This window comes from Lepus europaeus, chromosome 22 (genome assembly GCF_033115175.1).
Source record: "Lepus europaeus isolate LE1 chromosome 22, mLepTim1.pri, whole genome shotgun sequence".
Lineage (NCBI taxonomy): Eukaryota > Metazoa > Chordata > Mammalia > Lagomorpha > Leporidae > Lepus > Lepus europaeus.
Window position 1 is genome coordinate 3,408,230 of NC_084848.1, and position 16,692 is coordinate 3,424,921.

Sequence of the window (16,692 nt, forward strand, 5' to 3'; positions counted from 1 at the left end):
ACTTAAATCTACCACTCGACACAGGAGCAATAAATGTGACTATTACAGCCATCCGTCTAACGACTCCCTAACCACAGAGACACCCCAGCCTCATTAATCTTGGTTAAGCGACCGTATCCGTGCAGCGCAGAGTTACCCTAATTTATGCACTGACTGACTCACTTGTGGGTTTTTATTTAATTAAAGAATTTGAATATTCATTTTTAAAAGAATGAAACTGACTAGGAAGCCAGAACTGAAATAGCGATGCACACATTCTGTCTAGAGACGATTCCGGCTTCCTTTCACCTCACCTGGAAAAACAGATAAACCGTTAGGCCTGCTCCGTGGGCCCTGCTCCTTCCTGTGCCCGCCTGGGGTCTGAGCTCACTCACTCGCTCGCTTCTCAGAGTGCATCAAAGAGAGGAAGCGCCAGACCCTGGACCTGCCCAGCGGCAGATCCCAGGACCTGGCCACGCGTTCACTGCCACCAATATCAACAGGATCCTCTGTGTTTTTAAAAATAACATCCGGTCATAATTCCTCCTGCCACGTTCACAACAGTAGCCCATGCTTGGCCTTGGCTTCAAAAGCAGTTAGCCACACGACCAGTTTTAATGTAAGTGAGTTCTTTCTTTTCTTGAAAAACCAATAGCCAGCTACCCAGCACCCATCCAAAACAATACGGTGGACTCTCACAGAAGAGGGTGTGTCCGCTATGGCCACCAGTGAGGAAGTTAAGTTAGGGGCTTCACACTTGTGAAAACAGGAGCGACGGGCGACGACCCTTGCTGCATTGCAGCCTGCGTACCTGGCCGTATCTCGCGTGGACAGGCACCCACCCCTGCGCTGGCGCACTTGTCCCACGAGTCACCACAGGGAGAGCTAAGCAGCAGATCGGCCTGACTCTCGCCCTACACGCCTCTCTCTCAGAGGAACTAAGCAGGATTATTCTGCCTAATAAATCTCGAATAGTCAAAGTTAATCTCTAAGTAATTAGTAATCAGTATCTCAGGACACTTGCCACTGGACTCTAATTGATGCGTTAATCTTCCTTTATTTACATTTATGTGCTATTTGTTCACTTATTGATTCACTAGGAATAATTGATAAATTCTCACTTAACTAAAAAGCCCAGCGACACCCTTGGATAGTGTTAATGATGGTCTGTATGCCCATTGCCCACACGGCTGATAGATGAAGCTGCACTCCGCGACACAGACTCGCACAGACACACTCCCGTGTTCTGCACACGTAAGTTCAGCAACATCCTTCCTTCACTCCAGCCCCAGGCCCACCCAGGGTCCGTGTCGGCCCGTGGTGCAACACATCACCGAGAATCCCAACTCTCAGTCCTCCCTCAACACATTAATAGCCTTGGTCGCTACCAATGGATGAGGACTTCAAATGAGTCACAAGGCAAAACTAAAACAGAATGTGAAGCAGCCCTAACCATGAATGCAACACCCAGCATCGTTTGTACTGGATTTCGTAGGACGGAATCAAGCTCATCGTAAATCCCAGGTCTGAGCCCACTCTAGCCCTTGGCCCATGCTGGTGCCATGTGGCCTTACTTATGAATGTATCCATTTACAGCACCCACAAACCAACCTCCCAGCGGGAGAACATTAAACTCCAGCTGTCACTTACCTAAATCTCTTCTCTCCTTACCCACAGAGGTAAAAGCCAAGATCGTTAGCATTAGCCTCTCCTGGTCTCCCATGGGGTGCAGGACCCAAGCACTTGGGCCATCCTCCACTGCCTTCCCGGGCCACAGCAGAGCGCTGGCCTGGAAGAGGAGCAACCGGGACAGAATCCGGCGCCCCGACCAGGACTAGAACCCGGGGTGCTGGCGCCGCAGGCGGAGGATTAGCCTAGTGAGCCGCGGCGCCGGCCTCCTCTCATCCTGACACGGCCTCAGGACCACCACCGCCTGACCCTCCGGGAGGAATATGAATTCGCTTCTCTGCTCCTCACTTACTGAGGGGACAGTTTGTTCACGTTTTCATTTTCCCAAAGTCAATGCAAAAGTAACCAGGTCCACGGTCTGAACCACACGGCAGAAGCAGAACTCCCGGACCTGAGAGCAGAGCTCGGCCTGCTCACTGACTGCAGAAACGACGCCGTCCTACCGGGCCGAGCCTGTGCCTGCCGAGTAAGACCTCCCTCCACGGCCTCTACAGCGGCACCACCCACACACTCCGGAGCTCTGTCACTCTACCACCGCCCGGGACTCAGGACCCACAGGGAAGCCAGCTGTCCTGAGGAAACGCGCGGAGTAGAACGAATTTAATCACAACACCTTCTTCGCATGGGGCTGCTCTGAATCTCCTTTTGGTTAGGTGGTTCTGCAATCACTTGTTGTTTCCCATTTTTTTCCCTTAATAATGGGGCCGGCGCTGTGGCGCCGTGGGTTAACGCCCTGGCCTGAAGCGCCGGCATCCCATATGGGTGCCGGTTCGAGACCCGGCTGCTCCGCTTCCTATCCAGCTCTCTGCTATGGCCCAGGAAACCAGGAGAAGATGGCCCAAGTCCTTGGGCCCCTGCACTCATGTGGGAGACCCAGAAGAAGCTCCTGGCCCCTGGCTTCGGATCGGCACAGCTCCAGCCGTTGTGGCCATTTGGGGAGTGAACCAGCGGATGAAAGACCTCTCTCTCTCTCTCTCTCTCTCTCTCTCCTCTCTCTGTGTAACTTTGACTTTCAAATAAAATAAATAGATCTTAAAAAAAGTTTTAAAAAGTTCTTAATAAAGTGACACACACTGACCCAGAAGCAACACTGACTTTTAGACCCACCTGCCCGCACGTCCCGAAGCAACGGGAGCAGCTTTGACCTATTTGCTTACTGGGTCTCAGCTCGGCAGAACTATGTTGGTGATAACGTACATCCAAGTACACACTCTCAGGATCGCCCAGTTATCACTCCCTGCTGTGTTTCCTCATCTATTCAGCACAGATGGACCAGTAACAGAATCCGATACCCACAGTCACAAAAGCCCGGGACAAGAGGTCTGCACACCTGGCTGCAACTCCTGTCCCGCTGAGACGGGGAACTGGGCTCATTTTATAACGATCCTCAGAATGACAGCTTCATCTACAGCCCCGAGTCGGACACCTGGGGCTCTCAGGATTGATTTAAGCTTGGGACTGTTTTTTTCTTTATTCATTTATATATTTGTTTATTGATTTATTCATTGATGGACTAATAATTACTTAATCAGTATTCATGAATCACAACAAAGCAGGAATTAACTTCTGTGAGTAGCTGCCAACTTCTCCGTTTACATCCCTGCTTACAGTGCAGAGATCCAGCTGCATGGTTTACGCAATGCCACACTCACGTGCCCATGTCTGTCCTACACCCACACCCTGTGCCTGTCCTATACCCACACCCTGTGCCTGTCCCACACCCACACCCTGTGCCTGTCCTACACTCACACCCTGTGCCTGTCCCACACCCACACCCTGTGCCTGTCTTACACCCACACCCTGTGCCTGTCCTACACCCACACCCTGCGCCTGTCCTACACCCACACCCTGTGCCTGTCCCACACTCATACCCTGTGCCTGTCCTACACTCACACCCTGTGCCTGTCCTACACTCACATGGCCTGTGCCTGTCCCACACCCACACTCTGTGCCTGTCCCACACTCACACCCTGTGCCTGTCCCACACTCACACCCTGTGCCTGTCCTACACCCACACTCTGTGCCTGTCCCACACTCACACCCTGTGCCTGTCCCACACTCACACCCTGTGCCTGTCCTACACTCACATGGCCTGTGCCTGTCCCACACTCACACCCTGTGCCTGTCCCACACTCACACCCTGTGCCTGTCCTACACTCACACACCCTGTGCCTGTCCCACACTCACACCCTGTGCCTGTCCTACACTCACACCCTGTGCCTGTCCTACACTCACACCCTGTGCTTGTCCTACACCCACAGCCTGTGCCTGTCCCACACTCACACTCTGTGCCTGTCCTACACTCACACCCTGTGCCTGTCCTACACCCACACCCTGTGCCTGTCCCACACCCACAGCCTGTGCCTGTCCCACACTCACACTCTGTGCCTGTCCTACACTCACACCCTGTGCCTGTCCTACACCCACAGCCTGTGCCTGTCCTACACCCACAGCCTGTGCCTGTCCTACACTCACACCTTGTGCCTGTCCTACACTCACACCCTGTGCCTGTCCTACACCCACAGCCTGTGCCTGTCCCACACTCACACTCTGTGCCTGTCCTACACTCACACCCTGTGCCTGTCCTACACTCACACCCTGTGCCTCTTCTACACCCACACCCTGTGCCTGTCCTACACCCACACTCTGTGCCTGTCCTACACCCACACTCTGTGCCTGTCCCACACTCACAACCTGTGCCTGTCCCACACTCACACCCTGTGCCTGTCCTACACCCACACTCTGTGCCTGTCCCACACTCACACCCTGTACCTGTCCCACACTCACACCCTGTGCCTGTCCTACACCCACACTCTGTGCCTGTCCCACACTCACACCCTGTGCCTGTCCCACACTCACACCCTGTGCCTGTCCTACACTCACACACCCTGTGCCTGTCCCACACTCATACCCTGTGCCTGTCCTACACTCACACCCTGTGCCTGTCCTACACTCACACCCTGTGCCTGTCCTACACCCACACCCTGTGCCTGTCCCACACCCACAGCCTGTGCCTGTCCCACACTCACACTCTGTGCCTGTCCTACACTCACACCCTGTGCCTGTCCTACACCCACAGCCTGTGCCTGTCCTACACCCACAGCCTGTGCCTGTCCTACACTCACACCCTGTGCCTGTCCTACACTCACACCCTGTGCCTGTCCTACACCCACAGCCTGTGCCTGTCCCACACTCACACTCTGTGCCTGTCCTACACTCACACCCTGTGCCTGTCCCACACTCACACACTGTGCCTGTCCTACACCCACACTCTGTGCCTGTCCTACACCCACATGGCCTGTGCCTGTCCCACACTCACACCCTGTACCTGTCCCACACTCACACCCTGTGCCTGTCCCACACCCACACCCTGTGCCTGTCCCACACCCACACCCTGTGCCTCTCCTACACCCACACCCTGTGCCTCTCCTACACTCACACCCTGTGCCTGTCCCACACTCACACCCTGTGCCTGTCCTACACCCACACCCTGTGCCTGTCCCACACCCACACCCTGTGCCTGTCCTACACTCACACCATGTGCCTGTCCTACACTCACACCCTGTGCCTGTCCCACACCCACACCCTGTGCCTCTCCTACACCCACACCCTGTGCCTCTCCTACACTCACACCCTGTGCCTGTCCCACACTCACACCCTGTGCCTGTCCCACACCTACACCCTGTGCCTGTCCCACACCCACACCCTGTGCCTGTCCTACACTCACACCATGTGCCTGTCCTACACTCACACCCTGTGCCTGTCCTACACTCACACCCTGTGCCTGTCCTACACTCACACCATGTGCCTGTCCTACACTCACACCCTGTGCCTGTCCCACACCCACACCCTGTGCCTCTCCTACACCCACACCCTGTGCCTCTCCTACACTCACACCCTGTGCCTGTCCCACACTCACACCCTGTGCCTGTCCCACACCTACACCCTGTGCCTGTCCCACACCCACACCCTGTGCCTCTCCTACACTCACACCCTGTGCCTGTCCCACACTCACACCCTGTGCCTGTCCTACACCCACACTCTGTGCCTGTCCCACACTCACACCCTGTGCCTCTCCTACACTCACACCCTGTGCCTGTCCCACACTCACACCCTGTGCCTGTCCCACACCCACAGCCTGTGCCTGTCCCACACTCACACTCTGTGCCTGTCCTACACTCACACCCTGTGCCTGTCCTACACACACAGCCTGTGCCTGTCCTACACCCACAGCCTGTGCCTGTCCTACACTCACACCTTGTGCCTGTCCTACACTCACACCCTGTGCCTGTCCTACACTCACACCCTGTGCCTGTCCTACACTCACACCCTGTGCCTGTCCTACACTCACACCATGTGCCTGTCCTACACTCACACCCTGTGCCTGTCCTACACTCACACCCTGTGCCTCTTCTACACCCACACCCTGTGCCTGTCCTACACCCACACTCTGTGCCTGTCCTACACCCACACTCTGTGCCTGTCCCACACTCACAACCTGTGCCTGTCCCACACTCACACCCTGTGCCTGTCCTACACCCACACTCTGTGCCTGTCCCACACTCACACCCTGTGCCTGTCCCACACTCACACCCTGTGCCTGTCCTACACCCACACTCTGTGCCTGTCCCACACTCACACCCTGTGCCTGTCCCACACTCACACCCTGTGCCTGTCCTACACTCACACACCCTGTGCCTGTCCCACACTCATACCCTGTGCCTGTCCTACACTCACACCCTGTGCCTGTCCTACACTCACACCCTGTGCCTGTCCTACACCCACACCCTGTGCCTGTCCCACACCCACAGCCTGTGCCTGTCCCACACTCACACTCTGTGCCTGTCCTACACTCACACCCTGTGCCTGTCCTACACCCACAGCCTGTGCCTGTCCTACACCCACAGCCTGTGCCTGTCCTACACTCACACCTTGTGCCTGTCCTACACTCACACCCTGTGCCTGTCCTACACCCACAGCCTGTGCCTGTCCCACACTCACACTCTGTGCCTGTCCTACACTCACACCCTGTGCCTGTCCCACACTCACACACTGTGCCTGTCCTACACCCACACTCTGTGCCTGTCCTACACCCACATGGCCTGTGCCTGTCCCACACTCACACCCTGTACCTGTCCCACACTCACACCCTGTGCCTGTCCCACACCCACACCCTGTGCCTGTCCCAAACCCACACCCTGTGCCTCTCCTACACCCACACCCTGTGCCTCTCCTACACTCACACCCTGTGCCTGTCCCACACTCACACCCTGTGCCTGTCCTACACCCACACCCTGTGCCTGTCCCACACCCACACCCTGTGCCTGTCCTACACTCACACCATGTGCCTGTCCTACACTCACACCCTGTGCCTGTCCCACACCCACACCCTGTGCCTCTCCTACACCCACACCCTGTGCCTCTCCTACACTCACACCCTGTGCCTGTCCCACACTCACACCCTGTGCCTGTCCCACACCTACACCCTGTGCCTGTCCCACACCCACACCCTGTGCCTGTCCTACACTCACACCATGTGCCTGTCCTACACCCACACCCTGTGCCTGTCCTACACCCACACTCTGTGCCTGTCCCACACTCACACTCTGTGCCTCTCCTACACTCACACGCCCTGTGCCTCTCCTACACCCACATCCTGTGCCTCTCCTACACTCACATGGCCTATGACTGTCCTACAGGCACAGGCCACACTCACACCATGTGCCTGTCCCACACCCACACTCTGTGCCTGTCCCACACTCACACCCTGTGCCTGTCCTACACCCACACTCTGTGCCTGTCCTACACTCACACCCTGTGCCTGTCCTACACTCACACCATGTGCCTGTCCTACACTCACACCCTGTGCCTGTCCTACACCCACACCATGTGCCTGTCCTACACTCACACCCTGTGCCTGTCCTACACCCACACTCTGTGCCTGTCCCACACTCACACCCTGTGCCTCTCCTACACCCACACCCTGTGCCTCTCCTACACTCACACCCTGTGCCTGTCCCACACTCACACCCTGTGCCTGTCCCACACCCACACCCTGTACCTCTCCTACACCCACACCCTGTGCCTCTCCTACACTCACACCCTGTGCCTGTCCCACACTCACACCCTGTGCCTGTCCCACACCTACACCCTGTGCCTGTCCCACACCCACACCCTGTGCCTGTCCTACACTCACACCATGTGCCTGTCCTACACTCACACCCTGTGCCTGTCCTACACCCACACTCTGTGCCTGTCCCACACTCACACTCTGTGCCTCTCCTACACTCACACGCCCTGTGCCTCTCCTACACCCACATCCTGTGCCTGTCCTACACTCACATGGCCTATGACTGTCCTACACTCACATGGCCTGTGCCTGTCCCACACTCACACCATGTGCCTGTCCCACACTCACACCCTGTGCCTGTCCTACACCCACACTCTGTGCCTGTCCTACACTCACACCCTGTGCCTGTCCTACACTCACACCATGTGCCTGTCCTACACTCACACCCTGTGCCTGTCCCACACTCACACCCTGTGCCTGTCCCACACTCACACCCTGTGCCTCTCCTACACTCACACGCCCTGTGCCTGTCCTACACCCACACCCTGTGCCTGTCCTACACTCACACCCTGTGCCTGTCCCACACTCACACCCTGTGCCTGTCCTACACTCACACCTTGTGCCTGTCCTACACTCACACCCAGTGCCTCTCCTACACTCACACCCTGTGCCTGTCCCACACTCACACCCAGTGCCTCTCCTACACTCACACCCTGTGCCTGTCCCACACTCACACCCTGTGCCTGTCCTACACTCACACTCTGTGCCTCTTCTACACTCACATGGCCTATGCCTGTCCTACACCCACACCCTGTGCCTGTCCTACACTCACACCCTGTGCCTGTCCCACACTCACACCCTGTACCTGACCTACACTCACATGGCCTATGCCTGTCCTACACCCACACCCCATGCCTGTCCTACACCCACACCCTGTGCCTGTCCTACACTCACACCCTGTGCCTGTCCCACACTCACACCCAGTGCCTCTCCTACACTCACACCCTGTGCCTGTCCCACACTCACACCCTGTGCCTGTCCTACACTCACACTCTGTGCCTCTTCTACACTCACATGGCCTATGCCTGTCCTACACCCACACCCTGTGCCTGTCCTACACTCACACCCTGTGCCTGTCCTACACTCACACCCTGTGCCTGCCCCACACTCACACCCTGTACCTGTCCTACACTCACACCCTGTACCTGACCTACACTCACATGGCCTATGCCTGTCCTACACCCACACCCCATGCCTGTCCTACACCCACACCCTGTACCTGTCCTACACTCACACCTTGTGCCTGTCCTACACTCACACACCCTGTGCCTGTCCTACACTCACACCCTGTGCCTGTCCCACATCCACAGCCTGTGCCTATCCTACACTCACACCATGTGCCTGCCCTATACTCACACCATGTGACTGTCCTACACTCACACTCTGTGCCTGTCCCACACTCACACCCTGTACCTGTCCCACACTCACACCCTGTACCTGTCCTACACTCACACACCCTGTGCCTGTCCCACACTCACACCCTGTACCTGTCCCACACTCACACCCTGTGCCTGTCCTACACTCTCACAGCTGTGCCTGTCCCACACTCACACCCTGTGCCTGTCCTACACTCTCACAGCTGTGTCTGTTCTACACTCACACACTATGCCTGTCCTATACTTACACAGCCTGTGCCCACCCTACACTCACATGGTCTGTGCTTGACTCTCTTTATTCAATCTTTGATTTGTCCAAAATTTTAAATATTAAGCAAAGGACATCCAGGAGCCTCTCATTTTACCTTACTGTCAACATTTGCTACCTTTTTGTGTGTTTTTTTTCTCACCAATAAGTTGGAAAACCAAATCTTTACTAAAGACAGAATGTGGAATCAGTGAAAAAAAACAGGCTATTAAATCAATTGAAAAATGAATGAAGCACCCTTTTCATCTATTTTTAAGTTTATTTATACATTTATGCAACTTAATAATTTAGCCACTGATTCCCTTACAAAATAACAGCCTAATCAATTACCAAGAGCCGTGGCCGTCTAAGATCCACCCCGGCGACAAGCTCACTCCCACACACTGGCGTCTTTTGCAGCGGGTTTCAGTAGACCCACGTGGATGAACCAGCGCCTTTGCTCCCTACCTTACGTGCAGTCAGCATTGGCCACGCTTGAACCCGTCCCACTGAACGACTTCCCCAGGTATTTGTTCATGTAAGTCATTTTCTTTAAATGAATAAAGACGAGGAACACCACTGATCCAATACAACCGCAGTGATTGTACACACATCTGTTCACCTGTCCCCAGTCCAAAGAGGTTACGCAGCTTACACTGTTTACGGTTTCGTTGCCTTATAAAAATATTTAAAACAATCCTTGTTCCAAACATGCACTTTCAGTGCGTGCTTTACTGTTCTATTTTTATTCACTTATTTACTTTTAATTGACTCATTCATTGATTGAGCTGATGAGGCAATTCATACCCATAGATTACAAAAAGTTACGTATCTCATGGGACGACAGCAGCACCACATAGTAAAATACAATGCAGGACACAATACACTTCTGAGTTTGATGGAAGCAAAAGCAGGTGAAATTGATTTTTGACTATGTAGCACACTGTATCTAAAATACTAACATTACAACATTTAATCAACATCATTGTACATGTAACTTAAATATACAAAACTTAAGCACTGAATCCGATGCAACTGTCGAAACAGCTCGCATCTCCTTTAAATCGAGTTTTCTCGATTGAGCGCTCTTCATGAGACCCCCTCGCAGTTGGCTGCGTCATAGCCCGAGGGCTCAGCAGGCGCTCGGCAAGCGGCCACTCCACCGGACAGCGCGTGGTTGCAGGCTTCCGGCCCCAGCAGTAATGCGCGCTTCCTCTCTGCAACAAAGCCACCCACATTCGTGCCTGCCAACAATCTCACACGTGCGCTAGGCCACCTCGAGCCCTCGTTCTCTTAACTCGTCTGTATTTCAAAGATGACACAATAAGCTGTTACAAAAACTCTGCAATGGAATACCAATAAGAGCTGTCAGTCTTCCTAGGAGCTACCCTCTCGAGCGGGAACAGCACAGATCTCCACCGGTGGAGACTGTTGAAATCGACAATGGGGTACAATTAACGTGGAATATCAAGATGCCAACAACACAAATAAAATGGCCTTACTGTATTGTTCATGAAACTGCGCTAAATGACAATGCTTGAGGTCCTCGGCTCGTATCACATTCTCATAAATGGATCTGTGCACCTCCTTCGATATTTCGAGTATATGAGGGAAAAGCTCATTGTGCTGCGAAAAACTATTGAAATCCATGCACACGGGGGTCTTCAAAAAAGTTCATGGAAAATGCATATGAAAACATGGCATGGATTTCAGCCCAGCTCCAGCCGTTGTGGCCTTTTGGGGAGCGAAACAGCAGATAAAAGACCTTTCTGTCTGTCTCTCCCTCTCTCTGTCTATAATTCTGCCTCTCAAATAAAGAAAGAAATCTTTAAAAAAATAAATCTTCATGGTAAATGGAATGAAAAGATAAAATTATTTTTAAAAAGACTTTTTGCCAGTGAGACCGTATTGTACAGAACTAGACTCACGATAGGATTTGTCTCTGGGGACCCTGTATCACCAGCCTGTGATGACCCCTTTAATTAGTTATGTGTTTACTCTTAGGTGACACACCCCAAATCCTGTGAACCAGCCACCAACACGACTGATTAGTGGAGTGGCCCCCAGCCATATGTGACTTCAAATTTAAAATAATAAAAGGGAAGCCAAACAAAAACCGATACATCTGAGCCACAATGCAAGCGCTCAGTGGCCACGTGCAGACAGTAGCCACCATGTTGGACACAGCAGCCCCTGGCGTGCGGAGAGTTCCGTGGGACAGTGCTGGGATGCGCTCGCCCCTCGGGCCCGGTCGGGAACGCTTTCTGATGAACCTGACCAGGTAGCCACGATCCCCGACTCGTGGGAGATGCGTCAGTGGTCTACTGGGACCCTGACTCATCACGTAAGGAACCGTCCATGCACGCACAACCGTAATCCCCATCTCTCCCCACGAGGACAACAAGAACATTCTCTTTCATTCCTTCATGCTGGTTGTTTTTTTTTTTTGTTTTTTTTTTTTTTTTTTTTTTTTTTTTGACAGGCAGAGTTAGACAGTAAGAGAGAGAGAGACAGAGAGAAAGGTCACCTTTCTGTTGGTTCATGCCCCAATGGCTGCTACGGCCAGCGCTGCACCGATCCGAAGCCAGGAGCCAGGTGCTTCTCCTGGTCTCCCATGCAGGTGCAGGGCCCAAGCACCTGGGCCATCCTCCACTGCACTCCTGGGCCACAGCAGAGAGCTGGACAGGAAGAGGAGCGACCGGGACAGAACTGACACCCCAACCGGGACTAGAACCAGGGGTGCCGGTACTGCAGGCGGAGGATTAGCCTAGTGAGCCGCGGCGCCGGCCTTCGTGCTTCTTGCCTGAGTGAATGTTTACATGGACTGTGCACATCCACAGCGAAACACAAACCAGCTGTGGAAGGGACGAGGCCGGCCAGGTTGTTTTTATTGGGTCAGGCAGACAAAATTAGAGCAACCGCGATCCTTTTATCCTTGGACCATTCTCATCGCCAGCCCGTGCCTGGTCTTTTATTTATTTTATACCTTTATGTAATTATTTACTTTTAGGACTAAAATCAACATCCAACACGGCGCCGTGCAAACCAAGAACACTAACTCCTTACCCAACACATCTCTTACATAGACCTTGGACGAACAAATTCCAGGATAGTCAGCGCTACGTGTTCGTCCAGCTTTGTCTTGAGGTCTCTCTCTAAGACAGTGGCTATAAATTCTGGCCTTGGCCTGACAGGCACCTAGGAGAGGTGGCTTGGCTGTCACGGGCCACGTATTTGTCCTGGTGGACAGCCTGGTGCCCAAAGTCTCACCTGTGGCCTGCTGTCCCTCGCCCAGGAACGGCGTTGGCACCGGCAGATGCCCTGGGGGCTCCCAGCTCAGTCTGGTTTATTCCAACCAGGACAGCAAGACAGCCTCTCTCTAGGATCCCTGACCGAGTTTGGTTCAGGGTGTTGGCGAGTGTAGACAGAGTGGGCACAGCACAGGGGACGCAGGTCTCAGCTGCAGGTCCCCGGGAGAAGGCCGTGAGCCTCACAGGGACAACAGGGACTGTGGCCCAGGGCACACGCCAAGCAGGCTCCCTGCACGGAATGCGAGTGGGGTGCAGAGCAGGCCAGGGGAGCTGCCTGGTCCACGCAGGCTGGATGGCTGCTGCACGCAGGCCAAGTGGGCTGTGCCCGTGTCAGCAGGACAAGCAACACCAGGCCCACTTCTGGGTCCATCCCAGCGAGTGGGGGAGGAAGGGGAGAAGTGAAAGCTGTGTCGAGGGTGGCCCAGCCGCCTCCGAATGAGAAAATTCGAACACACAGCAGACGGACGCCACATGGAGACCGGGACTGAGACCCTGGCTCCTGGCTTCCGCCTGGTGCAGCCTCTGCTACTGTGGGCCCTTGAAGAGCGAACCAGGGGACGGAAGGCTCCTCTCTCTTTCTCTTTCTCTCTCTTACAATTAAATAAAGATTTTAAAAAAATTAACACTACCAACCACTACTGAATTTTCTTTATAAGTATCCTATCCAGCCATACGAAGCCCAAACGGTCAGGCCAACGATGGCGTCGCCAAGCTCGGCGATGCGAACAGCGGCCAGAGAGGCACGGAGACCGTCCTGCCCGACCCTCGGCTGCTACACTAACAGCCTTGCCTTAGGAGCGCCCTCCTCCCTAACCACCGACCTTCCATGTCTTATTTATGCGTTTTTTTTAAAAGTCCATGAAAGGAGACCCACGACACAGAAAGCTCCAGTACCACGTCTCCCTGCGTGGACCGTCCTCACGGAGGGGCATCCCAAACGCCACCGGGAGGAAGTGCCAGCACACGGTGCACAAACTAATGTGAATTCAAATCATGAAACACCATAGACACGTTTACTGTCTCCGGCGTGCCAGGTGTGTACTCGCGGGTCTTGGATCACGGTATGTTGCTTCAATTAGTCCACACCTGATCCCCTTTGATTTCATTTACACATTTCATTAACAAATCCACGACCTGGGCCGGCGCTGGGGCACAACGGGTAAAGGCGCCGCCTGCAGTGCCGGCATCCCACATGGGCGCTGGTTCTAGTTCCAGCTGCTCCATTTCCCATCCAACTCTCTGCTGTGGCCCAGGGAAGCAGTGGAGGATGGCCCAAGTGCTTGGTTGGGCCACCAACCACACATGAACCCATCACCCAGGTCAAAGACAAGAAAGGAGGGAAGACAGAACATATGACACACGTGCAGACATGTACAGGAGGAGGGGAAGATGCGCACAGGAAAAACTTGTTGCATCAAGACCAACTCCCGGTGTCACCCGGTGCAGCACCTTGCACACAGGCAGATGACGTACATGAAATGTCTGACTGTTTAAGTTTCTCCTTTCCTTTGCTCATTTTCCGTACAGGGAACAGCCTGGCGGTACTGTCTTAGTGTGGTGGAGCTATGCCCAGTGGCATTGGTTTAGGACGGTCTTGTGGCTGGCCTGTGCTCAGTCATCTTTGATTTCATTTGCGTGTCCACTCAGGTTTAATAACACAACCCACCCGTGAACTGGCCACTCGGCCTCCAAGCAACACTGACCTGCACTCCATGGCTGGGCTCGGGGCTCCTCTGCCACAGGGCACAGCAGGGTCTCTGTCTGAAGAGGGTCCTTGCGTCCACTCCAGGGTCCCCGTTCTGTGGACACGAGGCAGATGCTAAGAAGACTGACCAAACCTGGGTCTTCTAGAACAACCATGAGGTCAGCAGAACACGGTTAACCCCAATCTCACTGCTGGCCCGAATGCAGCATTACCACCTGTCTGTTATCTCAGTATGCACCCCTGCCCCACTCTAATCACCAGCAAGGCCAGGGGGCACTGGGAGCACCAGGGGGCCAGCCCGGGGCCCAGACATGCAGAGTAACGGCCAGCCTGCGCCCAGGCACTCTCACGGTTTCCCCTTCGCCCTTTTTGCCGTTTTACTTACTGTTCACACACAACAGACAGGCGGGCAGCCGGCACTAACCCAGGACAGAAATGCTGCCCAGGTCCTCCGAGGCTTCTTATCCAGAGCAGCTTTGGACGGCTCGCAGCTGCGCACGAGGGGACCAACCGGGAGCCCGAGCTCATGGAACTTCAAGCTCAGCCGCCTTTCATCCTGCCGCTTCCCCACTCACCGAATTCCCTTACGTGTACCACAAAGACACTCAACACCGGCCTTGGGCCCACGCCAACGGCTGCCGCCGCTTCTGCCCACAGCAGGCTTCCTGCTACCCACAGCCCCACTGCCTACCAGCGGGGTTCCGCCTTCTAAACCGAGTGGAAAGATGGCTCCCAGGTTGGAGGGCAAAGGTCGCGGGGAGCCAAGGGCCCCACCCTGAGCCCTACGAGGAGCGCAGCCACGCTCGGTAAGGGCGTGCTGTGCACCTGCAGGGCTTAGGGCCTCTCAGCACACCCCAAGGAACAGCGCTGAGAGCGGAAGGGGATGTTAACGCGTGTGCTCCCTGGACAAGCGGGAGCCTCCCTGGACAGAAAGCTGAGCGTGGGCCCTCTGCCATCGCTGCTCCGCGGGGCCTCCTTGGCGTGGCTCACACAGTCGTGCACTGGGACCTACGCAGTGGACGCCCACGAAGCCCCGCTTTCACCTGCCTGTGGTCACCTCCTCGGTCAGGGAAGCCCCAGCGTGCTTCACGTGTGGCACATGGGCCTCAGTCAAAGGAAGAGAGGGTCTTGTGCACCTGCTGGTTGCTCGTGGCAGCTTGGCGGCCCTGGCTTCACCACGATCCTCTCATTTTTAATAAGAAAATCGACAGCCACTGACCGTCCTGGTCTCTTTTCCTACGTCCCTCGGTTGTGCAGAATTCATCACAATCCTTCGCTCACGACCCATTCCCGTCCTTGTCCCTGGCAATACCTGTCTTGTCTCACCAATTATTAAAACCACTCGTCAGGGCCAGCGCTGTGGTGTAGTGGGTAAAGCCGCCGCCTGCAGTGCCGGCATCCCATATGGGTGCCAGATCAAAACCCGGCTGCTCCACTTCCCATCCAGCTCTCTGCTGTGGCCTGGGAAAGCAGTAGAAGATGGCCCAAGTGCTTGGGCCCCTGCACCCACGTGGGAGACCTGGAAGAAGCTCCTGGCTCCTGGCTTCAGATTGGCACAGCTCCGGCTGCTGCAGCCAATTGGGGATGGAAGACCTCTCTCTCGCTGCCTCTCCTCTCTGTGTAACTCTTTCAAATAAATAAATCCATAAAATACCTCCATTCCTCACCTCTCACCCAGCCTGTCTCTTCTACCTTAGAAGAACGCAATCAGCAGACTGTCCTGCACACCTCCCTGGCCCTCCGGCACGTCTAAGATCTCAATGCTCACTCGCGTTCTTAAACAAATGCTTCCCAGGGGTCAGTGGCTCACTGGGCCTCTGCAGGAAGTTTCAGCTGAGAACTGAAAAAAGCCACAGCAGAGAGTGAGATATCCAAGCTCAATGGAGAACACGCCCACGGGGAAGGGCTGGGGTGGGGCGGGGCCGTGACTCGAACCCGGAGCCCTGTACTCTGTGCCGCCATCGCCCCCGTGCTCATGGCCACAAGGCAGCATGAGCCCACGGCTGGAGCAGCTATGCTCCCACTGCAGAGCCCACCTCACCCCTGGCTAGGGGGGTCAACGCCCACGCTGAGCCTGCTTCGCCGCCCTAGCCTCAGTGCAACCAGGGAGACAGCCCCCGCCCAGCCTCTGCCCCTCGGCCGCTGTGCCCGAGCTGTGGTGCTAGACAGACAGACAGACCAGGTTCCACCCCAGCAGGCACTCAGAGCCGTGTAACTGCAGAGACGTGACCTGGCCTCTCTGTCTTGTGCCCCGG

General features: G+C 55.0%; 1 long non-coding RNA gene across 2 annotated transcripts in view; it reads right to left on the minus strand.

Annotated features, from left to right (window-relative positions):
- LOC133751363 (uncharacterized) overlaps positions 1-16,692 on the minus strand; it is a 39,780-nt gene extending 23,088 nt beyond the window's left edge. Inside the window, exons 1-2 of one of the 2 annotated variants that reach the window (XR_009864811.1) lie at positions 16,105-16,692; positions 14,436-14,531 (exon numbers count right to left, since the gene is read on the minus strand). This is a non-coding gene — a long non-coding RNA (uncharacterized LOC133751363). Of the gene's footprint in view, positions 1-14,435; positions 14,908-16,104 lie in introns of those variants that run through there. The other variant, XR_009864810.1, reaches the window with a different exon arrangement.